We start from the raw sequence: 22296 nt of genomic DNA on the forward strand, positions 1-22296 counted from the left end.
CTTGCTATACTGTATGCTTCCTGAGGGCAGGGACCAGGGCTGTCTGGGTCCTCACTGTATCCCGAGTGCTTGACACAGAGATCCCAGTGAAAAGTATACAATACTCTAATGGTTGATTTAGTTGTTTCTGGAATATCTAGAGGCAATAATATAATGGTTAAGGCCACAAGTCTGTAGCCAGACTGCCTGGTTTCAAGCCTTAATTCCAACATTAACTAGCTGTGTGACCTTGGGCAGATTACTTAGCTCCTCAGCTTCTTCATCCATCATATTAGGATAATGAAATCATACTGTTTACCCCCATAGGTTTGTCCTGGGGATTAAATTAGTAAATATGCATCACAGCCTTGGACAACAGGGTTTGGCACACAGGCACTAGGTAAGTGTTGGCCATTGTTACCCATAGTTACCCATTAGACTTGAGTATCATTTATAACTTGAAAAGGACTTATTTTTTAAGAAGGAGGCCGGGCGCAGTGACTCACGCCTGTAATCCCAGCACTTTGGGAGGCCGAGGCGGGCGGATCACAAGGTCAGGAGATCGAGACCACAGTGAAACCCCGTTTCTACTAAAAATACAAAAAAAAAAAATTAGCCGGGCGCGGTGGCGGGCACCTGTAGTCCCAGCTACTCAGGAGGCTGAGGCAGGAGAATGGCGTGAACCCGGGAAACCCGGGAGGCGGAGCTTGCAGTGAGCCGAGATTGCGCCACTGCACTCCAGCCTGGGCGACAGAGCGAGACTCTGTCTCAAAAAAAAAAAAAAAAAAAAAAAGAAAGAACACCAGTCCTTCACTATCTACTTTTTTTTTTCAGCTTTCAAAGGGCTATTGTGCATTTTAATCTTCCCTTTTCAGGATTATATACAGCCATACAGGTGTGAGCACTGCAAGCCTTTTACAAACTTTCATGAGGAGCTGTACGTCTACATTGTAGCAATTTGCTACAATTTGCTCAGACCAATTTATGTATGTTGTCTTTAAATTGTGTGATGTGAGTGGATTATTTGAATGGGCTGTAAAGTTTTAATTGGTGCAGCTGATAAACCTTCCCTCTCCCACCCCCTACAAACCCTTGGGTGTTTCATGTTTCACGGCACATGGCAAAATTAACTCCTGACTGATCCTTTCCCTTTTGCTGTTGCCCCTTACAAACCTTTCTCCACAGGGCAGCCAGAGTGATCTTTTCAAATGCAAATCAGTTAAGATACTTCTGCTTAAACCCTTCTAGGTTTTTTTCCCATTGCACTAAGAATCCAATCCAGACTGTTCCCTGTGAAGTACAAGGCTCACCTCACACCATGTGTCAAGCACGTCAGCTTCCTTTAGGTTTCTAAAGCATGCCAAGCTCCTTCTAAGACCAGGGTGTTTACCTTTGTGAATCCTTCTACAATATTCTCTCCTGGTGATTCGGGAGGTTGGCATTTTCTCATCTTTGTGGGATCAATTTAAGATGTCACTTCCTTAAAGAGGCCTCCCCCAACCTCCCTACCTAAAATGAGCACATACCATATCTCCCCCTGTCAGCAGTGGCAAATCCATGCAGGTCTGCAGCAATCTCAATTCTTGCGTCCTTAGAAGAAAGAATTTGACTGAGTGACAGAGAGCAGAAGGAGAGACAGAGGCAAACTGTAGAGCAGGAGTGAATGTTTATTAAAAAGCTTTAGAGCAGGAACAAAAGGAAGGAATGTCCACTTGGAAGAGGCCCAAGTGGGCAACGTGAAGAAGACGTGCAGGGTCTGACCTTTTGACCTGGGGTCTTACACGTTGGCATACTTCCGGGGTCAGGTGTCCCTTCTCCCCTAATTCTTCCCTCAGGCTTGGCTGTCCACACACGCAGTGGCCTGCTAGTGCTTGGGAGAGCATGCACAGTGTGTTTACTGAGTTGTATGCATGCTCAATTGAGGCGTTCTTCCCTCCCCAGCCAGATGCCCCTAGGAGGCCGTATACAAGTTAAAACGCTGCCATTTTGCCTCTTAGTGCTCAGGTGTCAGCCCTCTTACCCAACTCCTGAGATCTTATCAGGAAGGTACTGATCACCAGTTTCAGGTTTTTCCTATCTATAGAGAGCCTGCCTTTCCTTGGTACTGGCTGCAACCAATTATTATTTTAGAGAGACAGTTAACAACCTCCTAACCATCACCTGATGGTGACCTGACATTCCTGGTGGTGGTGGGAGCCTTTCTGCCCTGTTTATGTCTGACTAGCTACTTGCTATAACACCCCTGCCACCCCATTATTCTTTATTTTAGCATGCTGTTTATTTCCTTGTTACAGCATTTCCTGATCTTAATTATTTTATTTCCTTCTAGGTTTGTTTGTCTCTTGCTGGCCTTTCTTGATAGACTGTATGCTTCCTGAGGGCAGGGATTAGGGCTGCCTGGCTCCTCACTGTATCCTGAGTGCCAGGCACAGAGAATTCCAGTGAAAAGTACACAGTACACTGACAATTGATTGAGTTGCCTCTGGAATATCTAGAACAAAAAATACACCATTTGATTTTGGCTTATGCTCTAAATGTCGTTTGCTAACTTACATGATTTCTGTATTTTCTCCCCTGTAATAACCCCTCAAAGACTGGAGAGATAGTGTGTATGTGTGTGGCTGTTGTCCAACCTGTCGTTTCCAGACTACAGACCTACTATGCCTCCAGTCCCCTAACTCCAGCACATTTTTTCACTCAAACCTCTAAGACCCTCCAGAGTCCTTAGGAAGCACCCCTCACGCCGGTCTTAATCACCACTTGCTCCTCCTACTCGCCCATAGGCTCCATGCCACTCTTCCTGCTTTCTATCTCTTCTTTCTTGTATTCTGTGTTTCCTCTTGTTTCTTCTTCACTTTTCAGCCTTGTTATGAGAAGAAAGCCTACCACTTTGAATGATCATCAGCCAATCAGAACATTCCTCTACTCTAGTGATTTCTTCCCGCCCCCCTCAATTTGCTGTACCATCTGCGAATCTGAGGAGCTTGTAGAAAATTTCCTGTGTGCAAGCTCACCCACATAGACTGTGATTCACTAGGTTGGGGTGGAGCCAGCACTTCATTAACGTATAAAGTTCCCCAGGGAACTCCAATATGCAGCCAGTCTAAGAACCAATTCTCCAATCTATGTGAAGAGTGCCTCATACTCACTGGGCCTTTGGGCTCTTCTTAGAGGCCTGTCCATAGCTTCCCTGCATAAAGATCCTGAGCTGTTCTGGGAGCATGCAGGGCAGAAGGCTGGTCCCTTGATAGCCACCAAGACTTTGCTGTAGTCAGGCTTAGTGACATATTCCCAGGCTTGTTACACTGTTGTCTTGTTCATAAAAAATATGTTTTAGCCTTCTAGATATCTAGTTTTGCAAATCAGTGTCAGGTATAGAAAGAATCCTGTCACTTGAACAGCATATTCAATAATTTTAAAGGTCAAGACCTGTGTGGAAATTAGCTTTCAGCTGTTGAAACATACTGACTTATACATACATAACAGAAAATATGGTCCTGTGGCACACTGGATATTTATGCATATATAAATTAGCCTGCTAGATATACTGATAAGCAATATCTCAAGTACTCACTGATGATCATGTCCAGCATAGTAGGAAAACAGTGAAAGCGCAGAAACAGGTTTCGTCTTAAGGACACTGCAGTAATAGCTCTTGATTATAGAGTGCCTACTTTACGACAGGCACTATGCTGCAAGTTAGTTTACCTGAAATACTCATCACAACCCAGAAAAGTAGGAAACACAAGCTCGTGAAAGGAAGGAAACTCACCCAGGATAATACAGTAAAATGTGCTAGTGGCAGGATTCCATGCCAGACGTTCTGAGCTCAGGCACTGCCAGCTCTCCATCACACACTCCTTACCATCGATGACACCAGTGTGCAATGAGCATGCTCCCTGTGAATGGGTACCTAGGAACAGGGCTGCCCACCTAGGAACAGGGCTGCCCACAGAGGAGGGTAGGAGAATCTGTCCCCAGAACCCTTGCCCACACTAAATATTCTTTACTTTTTAATGAGTATTACTAATTTGACAAGTAAAATATGATGCACATATTAATTTAATTTACATATTTTTTTACAGATGTTGATGCAGATTAATTTTCTCATTTGTATGCTATCTGATTTAAGTCTATTTTATTGGTGATAAAACACCAGGACAGGCTTGTTTCTTTGAACAATTAAAGTAAGAAAGGGGGAAAGAATAATAAGCTTTTGAGCACTGATTTTATATTTATCTATCAATTAGTCATCAAGGTAGAGAAGAACAAATTCTTAGTCATCCTCACCGAAAGATTGCAAAGCACATTTTGTTTCTTTTTTCAATTGGCCAAAAATTGTGTCTTCTAACCGTTTGGTGTCTAGCAGTAAAACTGAAGTCACTAGCAAAATGTCTGTTTTGATAAATCGGGAACAAAAAGACCAAAACTAATGACTTCCACAATGGAAGGTGCCCTGGGAAATACAATATAGAATAGTGGAATCGAGGGCTTGTTTACTATGATTCTGTATATCCATCTGATGGGGAGTATAAATAGGTTTCTTTACACAAAGGGACCCCGGGAATGGTGAATCGGGGAATAATTGACTTGTCTCGGTATGTTTGTGAATGTGCATTTTTATCTGATGGCAAATATGCTGTTGGCCTTTGAGTCAGACACCCACCATAAAATTTCCTCAGCTTCATATGAACCAAGATAGTGTGCCCATCCCCCCCTCAAAGAAAACATTTCAAATTAGCATTAATCATCCAATGTCGTGGTCGGGGCCCTACGGTGAAAGCCACCTACTGCAGCTGAATGCCATTCAGCAGGCAAGAAGTGATTTGCAATATAATTTAAATGAAGAGTTGGTTTCTTTTCCTATTTAGAACACACCAGTATGGAAAACTGATTGTCAGACATTCTGGTGATGTGCATCAACTTGGCTATTCACTCAGAAAATGAAGTTTCCTGAGACACCCGCACATTTAATTTATTTTTTTCCCTATGAAGTTAACTTCAGCTTGTTAAATACAATGACTATCCAAACCACAGAAAAACCAACACCATTAATTTTAATGCTTATAATGTAATGGAAGGAGATTATATTCATTTGGGATTTTTCTCCTTTTAATAGAATGTTTACTTGCCCCTCTCCTTATGAGTTAATTATTATCTTCTCTCCATAATACTCTGCTTGTATCTGAGCAGCAAACAGAGTCTGTTAATGTCTTGAGTTTATAGATTACTGGTGATTCTATCATTTTGCAGTGTCGAACACTAAAGCATCAATAGCTTGCCAGTGTGGTAAGTGAATATGTGACTGATAGGAATGCAACTACTTCCTTACATAACTCTCCTGTCTATTTTTATAAAACATTTAGTTTTAGCACAGTGTCTTTTCTATGCGTTGACTGGCATATTGAAGGACTTTTCAGTAAATTATACAGTAGTGAGTTAAGAATTGGTGACTTCTGTTATCATTTGGGTATTTATGTTTAATTCATCAGTTTATTCATTTAATAGACACTTAGTGAGTACCTGGTTTATTTCAGTAGTGTGCTGAGTATTAGGGATTAAGACATAGTCCCCATGTTCAGGGAGCCCACAGTTCTGAGCAGGAATTGCCATAAGGAATTGCAGCATAGGCTCAATGAGATGAGTGGTACCAAAAAACTGGGTGTAAAGGGTAATAGAGGGTGCAATGGAAGAAGCTTTTCCTGGAAAGAAGACTACCAAAGAAAGCTTTGCAGATACTGGAGCTGATCTTGAAGTCCCAGACCTTGAGTTCTTCAAGTTGGCAGTAGAATGATTTGTGAGGGAGAGAGGAGACAGCAAAGGCAGAGGGAACAGCATATGCAAGGTAGTGATTTAAAAAAAAAAGAAAACAAAGTAGTGATGAACACCTATTGAAAACCTTCTGTATGTTTTTAAGGAATAAAAGCTGACATTTTCCAAACTTACCATTTGTCAACCACTGTTTCAAATTCTGACATCTGCAAACTCAAGCCTCACTATGACACTTTGAAGTAGGTATTATCAGCACTCCTTTTTACAAATTAAAATACGTGCCTAGAGAGATTCAGTGACTTGCCAAATGTCACACAGCTGGTAGGATCAGGAAAAAGACTAGAACTCAGGTTCTTTAAGTCCGAAGTCTACAAGTTTAAATATTACACTAATATTTCAGTGTAATATGGCATCTTTGCTCTTTAGATCCCTTACTCCAGCTGTGCAGAGAAGACATGCAAATAGTGGCTGCCATTCATGACAGTGTCTAAGGGGGATAACAGCAGCATCTATGACTTACAGAGAGTGTTAAATGAGATATGAAATGTTAAATGAGATATGAAGTATACGAAGGGCTTAGAACAGTGCCTGGTACATGGCAAATAATTTGTTAACTGCTGGGATTATGATGATTAATGTGTTAAAGGTAGTAGAATATGCCAGGTGCAGTGGCTCACGCCTGTAACCCCAGCACTTTGGGAGGCTGAGGCAGGTGGATCACAAGGTCAGGAGTTTGAGACCAGCCTGGCCAACATGGCGAAACCCAGTCTCTACTAAAAACACAAAAATTAGCTGGGCATGGTGGCATGCACCTGTAATCCCAGGTACTCCAGAGGCTGAGGCAGGAGAATTGCTTGAACCCGGGAGGTGGAGGTTGCAGTGAGCTGAGATGATACCACTGAGAAATTTGGAGTTGGTGGCATTTGATGTAGACCTGGACTCCTTAATCGATTATTTCAGCAAGAGAAAGCAGAATGCAGAGATGAAAGCTGACTGGAAAATTCCAGTATGTTTAAGAACAGTAAATAAACTAATTTGATTAAAGCAGAGGTCTTTAAAGAGAAGCAGAAAGAGTAAGATTAAATAGGAGGGTAGAAATTGCTTATAATTAATTATATTTGTTGAGTGACTGGTACTGTTTATACTTTGGTTTTAGTCATCATAACGTTTTCCTGGGATTATAGACTCATTTTTTCCTTTTGAAGAAAATGAGGCTCAGATAATTGATGTAATATTTCTCAGGTCATCCAGCAAGAGTAGTTAAACTTGGACTTGAACTCAGACCTGTGTTAAAGTGCCAAGTGCTTTTGACCACACCATACTTTCATTTTGCAGCTCTGATCTTTCTAACACATCATCAATATTTATAGAATAATTTTTCTAGTGAAAGGGGTAGAAAAAAAGTAAGAACATATTTTGTTAATGTTTTCTTCTTAGGGTTCTGCTTATCAATCACTATAGCCCAACATTTCCCCAGTTAATAGCCTGTGTCTGCTTTCATTAAAATAGAAAGAACTGGTCTCTCTGTTTGATTTCCTGTACACACATACACCCCTCAGGTTTCCTATTTGTGTGTATCTGTTATAACATATACCATCAATAATAAGCCATTGCCTGAAATGAGAGCTAACAGTTAAGAGTATGGACTTTGAAGGACTGCAGGGTGCCAGGGCTAGAATTCTGGCTCTGCCCTTCATAGCTGTGGTCATAAGCAACTTTTCTACATTCTCTATACTTCTATTTCTTTATCTGTTTAATGACAGTTATAATAGTACCTACATTATTGGTTTGCTGTTATGAATAAGTGGATTAGTACATATAAAAACTAAAAACTATGCTTAAAATGCTATGGTAATTCATTTAATATTAGCATCATTGTGGCTTATAATCTAACATCTATTGAGATGAAGATCTGTGATTAGCTCTGTCCTTGATCTGTTTGTGTTTCTATAAAGGCATGCCTGAGACTGGGTAATTTATAAAGAGAAGAGGTTTACTGCAGACTCAGTTCTGCAGGCTATACAGAAGGCATTTTGCCAACATCTGCTTCTGAGGAGGGACTCTGACTGCTTTCCCTCATGGTGGAAGGGGAAGGGAGCCTGCATGTGCAAAGATCACACAGCTAGAGAGGAAACAAGAGATAGAGGGGAGGGAGGTGCCACGCTCCTTTTAACAACCAGCTCTCATAGGAACTAACAGAGCAGGAACTCACTCATTACTGTGAGGATGGCACCATGCTCTTCATGAGGGATCCACCAAGTGACCCAAACACCTGCCATTAGGCCTCACCTCCAACACCGGGTATCAAATTTCAACATGAGGTTTGGGGGACAAACATCCAAACTATAGCAGTGAGGATATGGAAAAGGCATTCCTTCATACATTTGCTGAAGAGCATGTAAAATTGTACAGACTTTGTGAATGGTAATTTGACAATATCTATCAAAATTTAAAATACACATTTTCTTTATCCAATAATTCTGCTTTAGGGTATTTATCCTACAGATAGATTCATCCAAGTGAAAAATATACAATTTATACCTTTTGAATTTTAGACTGTGTACGTATAACCTAGTCTAACATTTTAAAATAAAGATGAATGAGCATGTTTGCTTTTATTCATGTCCTTCCCATAACCTAGCACAGTGCTAGGCTCAGAGACCCTGACAAGTTCCCTTTTGTTTAGCCTAGCACACGTCCTGTGGCTCTCTGTGCCCCATGACCATCTACCCTACGTGTACCATGCACACTTTCAAATCATACACTTCATCCTGAACCATTCACTTCAAACCCCATTGTGATGACCATTGTACTTTATCCTCTTTCTCCTTTGGTTTGCCTTCAAAATTGACATCACTTTTCCATTGCAGCTATTTCCTTGGCTTCTCTCATGACGATTCCTGACTTCTGGCCCTGGCAGTCTTGGGAAGACATCATCCAGCTTCTTCAATCCAGACCCTGGGCCCCTCCTTTCCCCAGGATCGCCCCCACCCAGCCCGGACACATTGACTGAACTGTTTTCTAGGACACTGGTGAGTAAAATGCTTGGCTACTTCACGAAAACAGTTCCAATCATCCCCTCCCAATACCATCTCCTCCACTTTTGAGCGTGATTTTGTTTCTTTCAAAAGCGGCTCCAATACTCTTCCTTTCTGGAACTGCCTCTCCTGTAGTTAATACCCCAAGGTTCATTATTTGTTTAATCACTGACTTATTCAATGAGGTGGTAGCCAGCAGAATCTGAGAACTGAAAGGTGCATGCCTTTGTCCCCCTCCTATGTGGTTCCATTCAGTGTTACTTGTCTCTGACTTAGATTGGAGACTAAATGGATTAGAATAAAACCAATTTAGGGGAAAAAAGAAATGTTCACAGAAACAGAAATAGAGAGTCCTGCTATCTTGGCTGCCTAAGATCTGCAGGCCTCACCAAGGAATTTAAAAAGTAATGTTTCTTATCATAAGTGACAGAAATATGCTGCTTTCTGCATCAATAGATATGAAGATTAAAGGGTCTGACCATATTAAACAATTTTGCACAGCACCAGGCACTCTGGGCTGTGCTCTCTGCCTTATTACCCTTCATCGTGTGGCTATTTCAGGCCCAATTTAAGAATACAATGCCGTCTGGCTTTGCAAATTGACATCCTTTAATTTAAACTGTCTTGTGGGAGAATTAAGAAATTATGGAACAATTATTCGCCCTCAGTTGAAAGCTGGATGACATCCTGAGATTCTTGTACATTAGCCATTTGAATTGATTAAGTCACGTAATTGAATTACACCTTTGCCCCCATAATATCTTGTGGCACATATGTTGGTGGTTCTTGTTGGGAAATGCTTCCATAAAAATAGGAGAGGGGTTGGTATTAGAGATTGACCTGGATATCAAAGAAAACCTCAGAGCAGAGTGGGCTGACACTCTGAGATTCTGTGAGGGAGGTTGATTAACAGAGCAAGTGTTCTATTTGGAGTTGCAATGGAAGTTCACAGATCAAAACTGTATGCATGATACAGTGTACCTCCTTCCTTAATCTCTCTTTGCATTGTCCTTGAACATTCGGCTTCAGTGGCTGGCATTCATTCTCAAAGCTTTTTCTAACATCTCCCATGGACAAAAAAACTGGGTTTGGTGTACCTTCCTTTGTCTTACATGGTTTTCCAAATATGCTTCCATTAGGGTAGCTACCACACTGGTGACAGGTTTCTTTCACCAGGCAATGAGGCTGGAAACCATGTCCAGCTTACCTAGGTTAGTAATAGCGCTCAATAGGTGTTTGCTGAGCGAGGTTTTATTAGTAAGTCTCCATGGTTTTGTCTCTGTTTCCTTTTGTTTCATGGTGTGCAGGGAGGTAGAATCTGTTAGTAATTTTGTAAGCATCATTCTTAAGTAGGAGTTTTTTCACTACTTGTGTTATTAGACAATTTCATAGAGAGTTTATTAAAGGCTAACTCTATCTGTTTAACACCTATGAGGCGCCTATTATGTACAAAAGCTAGGCTAGATGCTGAGGGGAAAAATTAGCCAAAACATACTTCCTTTTCTTTAGAGGAGCTCAAAATCCAGTGGGGAAATTGAAGAGGTCTGTGCAAGAAATAGCTCTGGTGACTGAGCAAGCATGTAGGAGGCTGTTCCATAGTCTAGGACTCTGAGAAGGGGCCATGATACATTCCATTTCGTTCCTCTCTGAAGTTCGTACTGTCGTTGGTCTGCCCTGTGCCCCCTCCCACATCGTCCATTTTGGAATCCAGCAGAGAAGAAAACTCTTAGACGAATGTCCTGTGGACAGGCTGGATGTGTGCCTTTCATTTAAAAACTCCTCTAAAGGAGAGAGGTTTTAAAGCACTGTTTCCCCTCACCCCACCCCCACACTGACTTCCAACTCTCTATCACACTGTGCAGCATTCTGGGTCTTCCTATTCTTTGTCTATTCTGTGTGGCACAAGAATCTCTCTTTTTAAAGGCTCTTTACGTTTTCTTTACCTTTATCAAAGAACGCTCTTGGAGCTTTAAAACCCAACCACAGCTATCTTCCTGAATATTTCTGTGGGGAAGGGATTAATCAAGCCTGTCAAACATTGAGCTGTAAAACCTTTAATATTTCTAAAAGGTTTAAAGCCAGCATATTTATCACATGCATCATTGAGAATAATCTTTCCTTTTATAGAACAAATTAAATGTTCACTGTAAAATATTGTGGTGATGAGCACAGTGGGCGAAAGACGCATGCAGGGGCCCGATGTGATATTGCAATGGAGATTCTGGTTAAATCTTTCCCTGACATCACCCTGCTAGAAACCACCCATCATCCCCCACACATCTATTTATATGAATGCTTTATACTTTGGAATCCTAGAATCTTGGTGCTCAAAGGGAAAGGGGCTAATATTTGTTGAGTGCCTGCTATGTCATGCATTGTGTCTGCATGCTTTAAGTGGGCTTCCACATTTTAATTTTCTAAACAATCCTTTATAATAGGTACTGGCATATCTGATTTATAGATAAGGAAACTAAGATTCAAAAAGTGAAGGAATTCTCTCAAGATCACATAAATATTTATTTGCAAATCTGGGACTTGACCCTATGCCCGGCTAATTCTTTCCTTCTGTTTATGTGGCAAATGCCTAGCAAATGTTTAGCAGAAGGCAGGTGCCCACTAAAGAGTTGCTAAAGTTATTATGACTGTTAGCATCAAAGTCTCTGGAGATTTTTATTGAAAGATCATTATTCTATAGACAGAGAGACAGTGAATATTGTTGTGTCTGATTCTGGGAATCTGAGATGTCTAACCCAGCAGTGGTGGTAGTGTTCCTTAGGGTAGGGAGAGACTCACTTGGGACTTTTGATTGCTATAACTAATACAAACACTGTATTTTGTTGTTTATAAAGTGCATTCATGTGCACAGTCTAATTTAATCTACTCAACAGCTTAGTGAAGTAAAGTCAGCACTACTGCCATTTTACAGGTAGCGAAACTGAGGTACAAAGACATGATAAATCATACCCAGGTCATTCAGCTAGAAGCAACTTGTGCTCCAACTCCATTCTTCTTATTCGAAAGCCACCATCTTTCTGCTAATACTTTAAAACCATTTAGTTATTATTCCTAAGAATTCAGCTAGTAAAATAAAGAGGTTTTTATGTTTTGAAATTTTATTGATATCAAATGTATAAAATTTCAAAAGAGCACTTTAACGACTGTTTTGATACTGGATTTCAATTTAATACATTGATTCGAAGTCTTTTGCAAACACCATTCTTTTAAAATATCTGAAAGAGTTATATGGTGCTTTGTAAGAATCCATATATAATAAGTTTTTCAGCTTTATTCAGTTATAATTGGCAAAAAAATATAAAATATTCAAGCTTGCAAGGACTTTAGAGACTGATGACTCTTGTTTTTCGATTAGATAACTGAGGTGTAGACATTGAAAGTAGTGTGACAGAAGCCCAGGCAAAATACTGGGATAACAGAGAACAAAGATACATTCATTCAGATAGGGATGGGTGGTATGAAACCATGGAAGGCTTCACTGAGGAGGTGACTCTTGATGGTGTCTTGAAAGGAGGAGGATTTTAGTAGGGGGAGAAGAGTCAACGAGTGAAGCTACAACAGAAGAAAAGAATGGCCATGTATGAAAATGATAACATGATGGTTCTATGGGTGGGGGCCCTTCATGGAAGCTCAAGTTTGTTGTTTCAATATAATTAGTTGTATAATTGCATTCCCAGACTACCGCATAGGGCTGCACACACATGTAATTAGACCCCCTACCAGCCAGATGGTATCTTCTGCACGCCTCCACTTTAGACCTCCAGCTTTGTAGCAGAGCAGGCAACCAAAAGAGAGGTCCTGGGGCTCGGAATATTTGCAGTTCCAAACTCCCCTCTTCTATGAGCATACCTCTCTGCGTTTGCCAACTGTACTAGGTGGGGGAAACAGACAAAAGACTTAGAAGGAGGAACAGCTTTCTCTTCCTAGGTTACTATGAAGACAACAGGCCCATTTCTGGAACTGTTGGGTGGGCGAGATGTTTCACCAGTTTACATTTAGCAAACTGTAATTAGCGTCAGCAGGAGAAGAGAAATGACTGTGTTGGGAAACTCCACTTTCCTCTGCGCAACAGCCTCTGTTCAGAAGGGCTGTTCCTTGCATTTGGGCTTCGGTGATGGGGAAGCAGTGTACAGCTGCCTTATATAGTAGCAGTGGGCTTGTTCTCGGCATGAAGCTCTTAACTGCAGCAGGGGACAGAGGCCAATGGATGATCCTCTTTGAATGGCAGAGTGAATCTTGCTTAGGTGTCAGCCAGGTGGAGTCACTGGGCTCTTGTAAGGTTTCATTCATTCCATAAATACACCTAAGCCCACACCCACATAAACCCTACTGTGTGCTGAAAACTAGGCTTGATTTTTAGGAGCTACAGATCCCCACAGGCCTCTGTGAAAGGGCATGCTGGCCAACAGCAGATTAATGGCTAGATACACAAAGTGCCATCTGAGGCTTCTTAGTTTGGGGACCATTGAGTAAATCAGACACTCACTGTACTCGTTAGGATGAGTAGTGCTAGCTGCCTTAACCAACAACATAATTTTAAAAAGTTCATTATGGTACTTAATACAACCATTCAGAAAGCTAGGTTTCCCCGTCTTATCTGTGTCACCATCATCTTCAACATGTGGCCTCTAAGGTCTCTGAAGATGGGGAAAGAGAGAGGAAGATCATACTTGGGAGATGTTTAGGGACCATTTCTGGAAATGGCAGACAGCCCTTCCACCCATATTCCATTGGCCAGAATTCAGTTATATGGCCCAATTTAATTGTTAGGGGAATGTAAATGTAGCTTAGCTATGTGCCCAGGGCAAAAATGACATAGATGAAGAGATGTCTGCACTCCCATGTTTATTGTAGCACTGTTCACTATAGCCAAGACAGAATCAGCGTAAGTGTTCATCAACAGATGAATGGATAAAAAAATGAGATATAGATACAAAATGGAATAATATTCCACCATAAAAAAGAATAAAATCCTGTCATTCACAGGAAAATGAATAAGCCCGGAGGATATTATATTAAATGAAATAATCCAGGCACAGGAAGACAAACATCACATGTTCTCACTTGTATGTGGGGGCTAAAAAAGCTTATTTTATAGAAGTAGGGAGTAGAACTGTGGTTACTAAAGGCAGGGAAGGATGGAGGGAGGAGGGAATAGTGAATTTGGTTAATGGATACAAAATTACAGCTAGATAGGGAAAAAAGTTCTAGTGTTCTACAGCACTGTAGGGTAGCTATAGATAATATTTTATTGCATAATTTCAAGTAGAAAGGATTTTGAACATTCCCAACACAAATTAATAATAAATGTTTGAGGTAAGAAATATACTAAATACCCTGACTTGATCATTACACATTGTATACATGTATCAAAATATCACTTTGTACCCCATTCTGTCTATCAAAAATAATTTTTAAAAGTGAAACAGGCCAGGCGCGGTGGCTCAAGCCTGTAATCCCAGCACTTTGGGAGGCCGAGACGGGCGGATCACGAGGTCAGGAGATCGAGAGACCATCCCGGCTAACACGGTGAAACCCCGTCTCTACTAAAAAATACAAAAAAACTAGCCGGGCGAGGTGGCGGGCGCCTGTAGTCCCAGCTACTCGGGAGGCTGAGGCAGGAGAATGGCGTAAACCCGGGGGGTGGAGCTTGCAGTGAGCTGAGATCCTGCCACTGCACTCCAGCCTGGGTGACAGAGCAAGACTCCGTCTCAAAAAAAAAAAAAAAAAAAGTGAAACAGACATAGTCTTTTCCTAACATGTTTCATTAAAGTCAGTTCCCATTCAAACAAATGCAAGATCATCTAAAAGAATTACCCTTTATTACCATTTTGAGGAACCTTTCCAGGAAAAATGCTCTTCCAGCGCAGAATGGAACTCAACTGGTGAGAATTTAATTAACACAAATTATCTAGAAGTGTCTGAAATGAATGACTTCATAATTCTTCAGTCCAGAATTCCTCTTATGGTATTTGATCCTAAAAATATAAATAACAAAAATTTCTGAACACAAAATTTATTTCCACATTACTTGTAATGTTGACAAAAGGCAAACAACCAAAATTTCCAAAAATAAGAAGATTTTACTGAAGTTCTTCACACTTAAATAAAGCAGTCATTAAATAAAACATATTTCTAAATAATTTTTCATATTGTTATTGACATATGGACATAAGGATAGGCTTCAGAACTTTATATACAACAGGATTCCAATTTTGTTCCAAACATGTTTAGGTGTGTAATTATAGACACCTGAAAAGACTAAAGACAATGCATTAAGATATTAAGAGGAAACCTCTCTACATAGCAGTATAATAAGGGCTTTTATTTTTCTCTTTATATTTTTTTCTTCTAAATCTGATGCAATGATGAGTATGCGTAGCTTTTGTAACTATAAAAAATAAATCAATTAGGATCTTTAAAAAATGAAGCAGAATGAAGAATGAATTTGGACTAGGACTGACTCAGGATGAAGAGAATTATCCCAAGTGCTTCAGGTGGGAACAGCCAAAGGGTGTGTGTGGGAATGTCCTAGAATTGTGTCAGATCCAGAGAGGGAGCTGCAGGGTGGAGAACAGAGTGTATCATAATGGTCAAGACTTATGCAAACTCAGGGGGCCCACAATAATTCCCTTAGCTGGGACAGAGGGTACAAATCTTTAGTTGGCTTTCAAAACTAGGCAACTGAGCTGATTAAATAATTCAAACCTAGGGCAATGGGTTCAAGTCCTGGCTCTTCTAATAACCAACTCTGTGGCTTTGGGCATGTGTCTTTACCACTCTGAACCTCATTTGTAAAAGAAATAATACCTTCCTTATAGTATCACCGTGACACTAAATGTAATCACATTTTCAGGTATTTAACACATATCTACATATACCTATACATACATATTTACACACGCATATATACACACACACCTAGACCCTTCCCACCAAGCTTGGAGGGGTGCCCTTTGGGATAAAGCCCCTTCCTCACTGCAACTTTTCATAATCCTCTCCATGCTTCATTTCCCATCCCTCTCCCTATCCCCATAGTACCATTACTAGGACCACCTGAAGTTTTAGCCCAGAGGCATTTCTTCCCTATGACCTTCACCTGCAATTTGGAGCTATTCCTCTTGAGAGGTTTCTCCTGTCTTCTTTTCTTGGTGAGTTCAGTTTGGCTTCTAAGCAATCGAGGCCCCCTCTATGTCCAGCCTGCATGTCAACTAGGAGAAAGGTGAAAAATCCTAAACTGTATGTTCTAAGACAAATATCCAAGCAAAATAATAGAAGGCAAAAGGATTGTAGGGTACCATCACATGTATCTAGGTGAGAGAGCACTCAGGCTGTGACACTGCGCAATGCTGCAGAATCAGGAAAAAGGAAATGCAGCCCAAGGCGCTGTGACTTCACACCCTGCTGCTTCAACATGAGGTCCTGAATCATTTCCCCAGTTCTGTCTGAAGCCAGCCTCAACAGATCATCACAACAATCACCTTAAGTGATGAATACATATATGTGCCAGGTACTGTGCACGAGATTGTCACACCTGGTACATCTGGCTCTTTCATTGCATCGTGTTTCTTCAAGTAAGAATTTTGTTTTTCTCCTCTGCTGCCTCCTTTTTTTTCTCCTTCTGGGGATGTCTTTATTTATATGGCTACTAAACTGAGTAAAGGTGTGACAGGAGTTCCTAAGAAGGTACTATCCAGATGTGTTATTGTGGTTGCCTATATCCTCTTTCCCTGCACAGCTGAAGAGGACAGGTTGGCTAATGATCTTGGCGGGTCCTTGAACATTCAGCCTCAAGGTCTTGACCTTGGTTTAAATAGTGCTCAGTGACTTCTGACAAAAAAGAGCATGAAAGAAAACTGTTTTGTTTCCAGCTTAGAGACTCTCCCAAATTCTAGGCTGGTCACTGATTTATGCTGCCAAGAAGCCTGTTGCTGATTATGCTGGATGCCCCATAAATTAATGAGAGCTGGACTTAGCAGTGACAACGATCGCTGAGTCTGTGGAGCAGAAAATGCAACACTAATATATATGTTTCAGAAATGTCCTTTTGTCTATATGTTCGGAGGAGAAAGTGCTGATGAGGATCAATTTCATATTGACTTTAAATTTTTCATTTGACCCAGAGCTCTTTTTATTAAGTAATGCACATGAGAACATTTCATCCCAGGCCAACTTGATGGCTTGGAGAATTCCCTTCAGAATATGGCAACCTGGATAGAATTTGAAATGCAGTTCATTCATTTATTCTTTTATTCATCCTTTAATAATTATTTATTGGGTACCTGCTATGTGCTTAATTCTAAAAACTATGCTAGTCTGTGAGCAAGACATAATCTGCCCTCAAGGAATCTAAAATCTAATGAGCTAGACACACATTAATAAACAATCCTGGCCCAGAGCAGTATGTTTCGTTAGCAGTAAGTGCAGGTATACAGAAGCACAGAGGAAGGACTCCCAGAAGGTATCAGGTACTTGGGAAGTATTTAGTTCTTGTTGAAAGAATGAATGAGTTGATGAACGAAAGCATGAGATGGCCCTTGAGCTGGTCGAAGAGCAAGGTAGAAATTGACTAAGCTGAAAAGGAGCTATAATAGCATGTTCAAAGACAGCAAGGCGTGATGTTTTAAATAGAGCTCAGGTGTGAGGAGAGGCAGGCGGTAGGGCTCCAGAACCAGACATAAGGAACTTGGGTGTTAAGTCACCATCTACCTGTGCAAATAGACATACTTGTAGATGGCAGAGTGGACCCAAGGGGCCTTGCACCTCTTCAGAGAGCAGGCATAACCACACAATAAATGACTCATCTGGAGGGATTATCTTCAGTGCTTAGTATGGAGATTCACTAGGTAGTTGAGCTTACCCTCTCTGGACAATTTTCCTGAAGAGGCAGTCCAGTAGAACCAAAGCACTTGCTCTGAGAAAGTTTCAAATCTGGGTTCAACATCTTAAACTAAGCAGTGAATGTTTCTAGGAGCATTTATCCTGCGTGCTACAAAGCCCTGTTGTGTCTTCAGTTTTGTCTGAATGTTGGGACCACGTTGTGAAATCTTCTTGTATTTATCGCCTTCCTGCACTCTCCTCAGCTCGTATTTCCCACATTTTTAGTTACTGTCTGTGTGTTTGCTAGTGGTGCAGTTTTGTTCTGTTTTAACCTTGTTTGAACCCCCAAGCCAGTCTGGGAAAACGTGACCATCACTCTTCCGAGCATCTACCTCTGGGACGTGGTCCCGGGGCTTTGACTCACAGGTTAGAAATCTTGTCATGCTCCCCTGAACTTGACTCAATGGCTGCAGTGGCCTGGCTGATTTATGGCTGTTTCTTCCTCTGTTTGATCTTAGCAAACAGACAGCTGTGATGTAGCGGCTTCATTCTACTCACCTGCTGGCACCTTCATGTTTGGTCTAATAGCTTGTTAACTGCTCTGAGGACAGGCACTGCCCTTCCTGGCTACCATCTAGAGTGGTCTCTATGGCAACTGCATCACATCAGGGATGATGCTCATTCTTCAAGGCTTTCCTTCTCCATTTTTCTCTGGTGGCTTCTGGGTAACCTGTAATGGTTGGAGCCCTGCCTCACCCTGCCAGGAAGCCACTGCTGATTTAAAGCCTTGCAAAGAAACTTAACAAGACACACTGCTTTCTTCTGGTCTTGTTGCTTGTTCTGTGTTGCACTTGGTCCAGGCCTGCAGGGACTTGTCATCCCTTCTTTATCATCTCTCCTTTTGGTGCTCCCCAGGTATTGTTCCTGGTCTCTCTCGGAAAGCTTTGACATGGTTTCTCCAGATCTCTCTGCTCATTAATATCATTCAGCAGTCCAGTCTGAATCCTGACATTTGGTATGTTCTTTGTTTGCCTCATCCACCTTTGTTTACTCATTCACTCTTCTCTTCAGAAGTGACCCCCAAGCTCTCTGGTCTTCATCTGTACCAAAGAGACTTGTGTCAAAGAGACTCATATAGACTGTTCAGATATATGAAGAAAGAACTGATTTATGTGTGATAGGAGTCTAGAGTGTTCAGTCTGCCGATGGCATTCAGAGTCCAGCAATAATACTGTTAATAACAGTAAATACTATTATATACAGTATTTCTATACAATATCTGTGCATAAATAGTATTATTGTGATAAGAACTTTACATCTATACAATAATCCTATAAGGTGAGTACTCTTATTGTCCCCATTGTACAGATGAGGAAACTGAGGCACAGAGGGCTAAGAAACATGCTGTAGAGCCCCAGCTATTAAATGGCAGAGCTAGAACTTGAACTCTGGCTCCAGAATTTATGCTCTTCAACCCTTTCCTGTACATTGGGCAGTGATATTGTTTTCTGTACATGTGGTCCTACCACCAGAAATTGCTCACTTCTGCAAGGCTAAATTGTACCCATCTACAATGCCAAGATTAAATGCCACCTGCTTTGTGAAACTACTTGGCTTCCTCTACATTCAAGATGTAAATTCATTGGTTCATTCAGCAAACATCAAATGATAGTGATTATAGCTTATTCATTCATCTACTCCAGTACAAGGTTTTTTCAAGTTCTTTCAGTGTTACCATGCTAAGTGCTGTGGCTGTGACGATGAATAAGGAGCAAGCAGACCCTGCTCTCACCCTACTCATTTTTTAAAAAAATAACAAGACAATAAAATATAGGTAGAGATAGCTTTATGCATGTAAATACTGATATCTCAGTAATATTTCTATATCTCTATGTTTGTCTATCAGTTGATTAATAGATATTAGGGATTTTTTTCAGTCAATTCCTCCTGCCTGTTCATATGATCAAGTTAACCTCCTTAGCTTGACACCTAAGGCCCTTCATGATCTGGCCTTAGATTCCTTTACTTAGGAATCTTATCTCAGATTCCTCTACAGTCTCCATCTGGAGACTGAACACTCTAGAGTCCTAATACACGTAAGTCAGAACAAGGGGCTCAGTTCTTGCCACCTGTTCTCTAACCATCCACTCCGGACGTAGTCTTCCAGAAAGTGTTTACTCATTGGAAACTATCCAAGCCCAATCACACCATCCTGCTTTGGCTCAGCCTTTTTCTCTCCTTCAAGTTCCCTTTTCATACTTCCCATTTCACATTTCTTCTTTTCCAACCCTTTCCAAACATCAAGGCCAGGTTTAAACATGCCTTCTCTGTGGAACACCCAAAATCATCTTCTTATTCACATTCCCATCAGTGAGGAATTAATCAATCCTTCCTTTGGGCTCCACAACGCTGACCATACCCCTCTGGTACAGCACCACCTCCAAACCCAAGGCCAGCTGTCCGTTACATGTTGTTCTCCCAATGGGGACTGTGGACCCCTTGAAGATGAGGAATGGGCCCTCTTTCTTGCTGCACTCAGAGAACCGAGCACAGTGACCAGTAGGTAGCTATCTTAGTCCATTTGAGTTGCTGTAACAAAATACCAAAACTTAATAGCTTATGAACAACAGAAATTTATTTCTCACAGTTCTAAAGGCTGGGAATTCCAAGATCAAGGCTTCAGCAGATTTGGTGTCTGATGAGTGTCTACTTCCTGGTTCATAGATATACCTCTCACTGTGTCTTCACATGGGAGAAGGGATGAGGGGTCTCTTTGGGGCCTCTTCTTATAAGGGCATTAATTCTATTCATAAGGGCTCCACTCCCATGAGCTAATTATGTCCCAAAGTCCCTGCCTCTTAATACCATCACATTGGAAATTAGGTTTTAACATACGAGTTTTGGGGAAACATATACATTCAGATCATAGGAGTGCTAGACTTATATTATTTAACTATTAATAATAATAACTTTATAATATTTGATTGCCATCTGCATCTGGCATTCTGATAAGCATTTCATTTATTTCATTTTATCATAAGAATCTTTTGATATAGATTATGATATATACTATTGTTAACTCCATTTTACAGATGAGGAAGCCAAGGCTTAGAAACTATGCAATACCTGCTCCAAGTCACAGTCCCCTAAATAGCAGAGTCTGACTGGATACCCTACACTTTGGTGTCTGTTGAATGAACAAATGAACTTACACCTTGAGCAGAGAGAAAGGAAGTAATCTAGGAGAGCTGTCACTCCTATAGTGTACATACTTTTATACACACATACCCATACATAACCTAAGTTATGTAATTCCATTCCTGAATATGGAAAAGGAAACCACAGAAGGATTCTATAAAATTCTGATAAAAAAGGCCACCGGTTGCAAGCTGCATATTTTCATTTTTTTTAATAGAAGTTGTCTTTGTGTTTAGGTGAAGCTATTGACAAACCTAGAGCAAAACTGTCTTTTAGATGCTTGTAAGCTAGAAGGGTTAGACGTGGAGTCCGTAAAACCTGTTTGGATCTCAGCTTTGCCATGGTTTCTATGTGACCTTGAGCAAGACACTTAACCTCTCTGAAGTTTAGCATAGTGATTGATCTGCGGGTTCTACAATCTGATGACCTGGTTTAAACAACCCAGCACTAAGCTTACTAGCTGTGTGATCTTCGGAAAGATAATTTCTCTGTGCTTCAGTTTTCCCATTTGTAAAATGGGTACAATACAGTAATAACATTTGCCTCATATGATTGATCTGATAATTAAATAAATCAATTCACTTGAAGGATTTAAAACAGCACCTGATACCCATGAAACTATTATTACTTCTTAGATAGTTATATCTATTTCAGGGGAATGTTGTGAGAAGCGATGAGTAATATATTTTTGACACACTAAGCCTTCTGAAGGCTTTGACCCAGAACTAGCACAGCAACTCTTCCAACACATTCCATTGGTGAGACCCACAGGGCCAGCCAGGACTCAGGGGCTGTGGAAGGAACTAAGCATAGGTGTAAAGGCAGGAGGTGTGGCTCACCAGGGGCCACGAGGGAGCAGATTCCCACAACATCAGAAGACATAATTTGGGCTGTGGATCTAGGTCAGGGTCAATGCGTGGAATGCAGGCAAAGGAGCTCTCAGCAATTTCACCCATCAACAGTCATATATTCTACTCACAGAAGAACCCTCAGGCCTCCACTCAGAATCTGTTTCTCATTTTCTACAAAATTCTAACCAAGCATAGTCGATGCTTTCTAAGGCCACAAGAAACCAGAAGAATGCTTGAGAGATAAAACTGATTCTACAGACAGGTGCTGTGGCAACAAAAAAAGGGTGAAAAGTGACAAAAACCAAAATGTAAAAAACTATAAGATGAAAAAAATCTTAAAATGAAGAACAAATGAGGGCACTTGAAACACAGACCACCCTACACACAAAGGTGTATACTTCCCACAGATGACATTTCTGTCATCAGATGTTAGATGGAGAATACACACCCTTATCTTTCCAGTCCCTTCATTGGTCTTGAAGGGGAGGAGGCTGATATTGCTGCTGCTCCTCCAAAGAGGGAGGGATCCTGGTATATCTCGTTCACAAGGAAAGCCCATTGCTGGCACTTTTAGGTGCTTTATCATTGTCTGTTAAAGCTATTGTCAGCCATTTATTGAATGG

General features: G+C 41.0%; 1 protein-coding gene across 3 annotated transcripts in view; it reads left to right on the plus strand.

The window, feature by feature from the left end:
• The window catches only part of DAB1 (DAB adaptor protein 1), a 1247092-nt gene that overhangs the window by 357895 nt on the left and 866901 nt on the right, over positions 1 to 22296 (plus strand). For all 3 annotated transcript variants that reach the window (XM_065521819.2, XM_065521824.2, XM_074005785.1), the window contains exon 2: positions 8622 to 8783. The gene's annotated coding sequence lies outside the window, so the exon portion shown is untranslated. The remainder of the gene's footprint in view (positions 1 to 8621; positions 8784 to 22296) is intronic.

The sequence above is a fragment of the Macaca fascicularis genome, chromosome 1 (genome assembly GCF_037993035.2).
Source record: "Macaca fascicularis isolate 582-1 chromosome 1, T2T-MFA8v1.1".
Lineage (NCBI taxonomy): Eukaryota > Metazoa > Chordata > Mammalia > Primates > Cercopithecidae > Macaca > Macaca fascicularis.